We start from the raw sequence: 2,522 nt of genomic DNA, 5'->3' as shown, positions 1-2,522 counted from the left end.
TATTCTAACTACGCATGCTTAAGCAGCAGGTTCTCGGTCAGAAAGCATAACGGTCGTACATACAAACAAGCAGAATAATACTATAATATTTATATTTGTTTGAAGTTAAACAGAAAGCAACACAATGTGCTCTGCCCCCACGGGTATCGAAAGTCAGATTCTAGTGTTGTAAGTCAGCACACATACCGCTGTGCCACTTGGAACATTTTTATACACGGACACTTAAATACTAAATAAAATAAAGAAACTAAATAAAAAGCGACTCCTTTGTTTTTTTTAATTCTAACTTCATAAAACCCAATAACTTGTAGCAGCCCCTTTTCTGTAGTGATTGGTTGTACTGGACTTCCGTAAAAATGTGTCCTCTTCCAGTTAAATCTCAAATGGTGTTCCTGTGTTAATCAAACATTATTGTGACTTTTCTTATTTGCAGGAATATTGTCATTGTATATTATAGTAATTTACATCCATGAATTTCATAACCTTGTTTAAATTGTTTTTACCAGTTATTATTATTAAATAAATATATAAGTGTACATCTTACCAAAAAATACAAGAACCAATAATCATGCTCCAATGACGTCCAATGAGACAACCTAGTTTGCCACCAAAATAAAGCAGTGAACATGTAGAGACATGTGCATAGAAAATCCAGCTAGTTTCTTCATACGTTGTGTCCTTGTTGACTCTTTGTCTCAGGTAAGAAGTTAAGTAAGGCGTGAGGTTTCCAAACGTTATTACTGTACCTATTGCCAGATAAATCAGGAAACATCCACCAACTGATATGAAGGGTCGAACTTCCATTTTGATAACTTTTATATACAAATAATGTTAGTACTTTATAGTTTTAACATACGTAGAAAAACCGTAATACATATGACAATCTAGATTATAGAAAATTTATTTAATCAACCATATAATTGTATCAGTAAAATGTGTATTTAGTATTCGGTGTTAACTACGCTGTCAGTATTTTCCAACAATTCTTTGATATTATAGAATTATAGGTATGAAAGGAAGAGTAAAGATGACGTTAAAATATACTTTTTTAACGTAAAAAGCGAGTGATATACAACGTAGAAATTATTTGAATATTACTCAAAATATTGTGTTTCCAGCATCAGTCAAATTCAAGTGAAAATATTTTTCTGCTAAATAATATAAGAAAGTTATACTGTTTACATTATCAAATTTAGACTTTGATACATTGTACACAGGGTTTACTACACTTTGTAAAAACGTTTTACTGATGCTATTGTTGTGGCGGGCCCCAACATATGATTACCGTACCAAATAAGAATATATTTACCATGATTGTTAAAGCGGGGAGAATCACAGGACATTATTTCAACAATGTTGCCTTAAATGTTGCCCATAGGATATCATATAGCAACATATTTAGGACCTTAAATGATCCAGAATAAACACCGAATAGTAGCGTACACGTCACTAGAGGGTCTGAGGATAGTATAGTCAAGATAAGTCGTAACACAATATCGCGTAATAGTTAGCGAGGCAATTTAATATATCTGGCTATTTGAGTATGTGTATATATATATATATATAGTGAATCAAAAATTTAGCAAGAACTCAAAACCTGCATCAGACATAAGAACGGTGAACTGTTCTTACGAAGAGATTTGGTTATAGCATTAAACATACTTAAAAGTTAAATCTAGATTTATAGGGAGAATCAAATATAGAATTTGTAGTTTTTACAATAAAATATGCAATATAACAGCGTTAGATTGGGTCAGGGGCTTTTCTTAAACTTTGTAAAATAGTAATAGAAAATAGAACGTGTGAATCTAAAAGTAACGTAGAAGCTTAAACTTTATACAACATAACAAAAGTAACAAGATGTCTAAACAACAACCCGGTTATCATACAAAGAAAGATCACAATGAATACCAAATATTAAAGTGGTACCTAACAAAACTAAAATGTTAATAAGTATATATTAAATTATTGTAAACAATAGATATTTATTAACTTTGTGTAATTAGTAAAGAAGAAATGATCATTAAACGAGTTTAAAAGATAAATGTGTAAGGTTTGAACAGTTACTGTTTTGAATTACTTTCCACAACTACTATAGATATGACAAAAATATCTACTTACAAAGTCCGGTATTATTTCTTTCTTTTTGTGTAAAAGGATTCTTGCGAAAAATTAGAAATTATTTTAATAAAAAAAGCTTTATCGTCACTCCAAGTAACACACCTAACTTAAGAAACACAGTTAGTTCACTAAGATGGAAATAACATTTACTAAAATTATTTTTATTCTCATATACAAATTGTTCAAATTGTGCGCATGCTCACTATTTAGTAAGTTTAGATATACAGGTATACAAATGTAAAACTTGTGTCTAAAACAGATGTTTTTTAATGTACGTGTTACCTATATTGTACTTTTACCCTTTTATGCAAGTCCCGCTACATAGTAGAACACATACACACACAAAATATACAGTCACGTAACCATTTTACAAGGCAACACTGACTTGAAAACATATTAAA

General features: G+C 30.4%; 1 long non-coding RNA gene across 1 annotated transcript in view; it reads right to left on the bottom strand.

Annotated features, from left to right (window-relative positions):
* Window positions 1-604, bottom strand: part of LOC111083381 — a 22,708-nt gene extending 22,104 nt beyond the window's left edge. Inside the window, exon 1 of the long non-coding RNA XR_002609010.1 lies at window positions 545-604. This is a non-coding gene — a long non-coding RNA (uncharacterized LOC111083381). The remainder of the gene's footprint in view (window positions 1-544) is intronic.
* Window positions 605-2,522: the final 1,918 nt, after the last annotated feature.

This window comes from Limulus polyphemus, unplaced genomic scaffold (assembly GCF_000517525.1).
Source record: "Limulus polyphemus unplaced genomic scaffold, Limulus_polyphemus-2.1.2 Scaffold9310, whole genome shotgun sequence".
Lineage (NCBI taxonomy): Eukaryota > Metazoa > Arthropoda > Merostomata > Xiphosura > Limulidae > Limulus > Limulus polyphemus.
The sequence above is the reverse complement of the archived record's forward strand: the minus strand, read 5'-3'. Positions and strand labels throughout refer to the sequence as shown.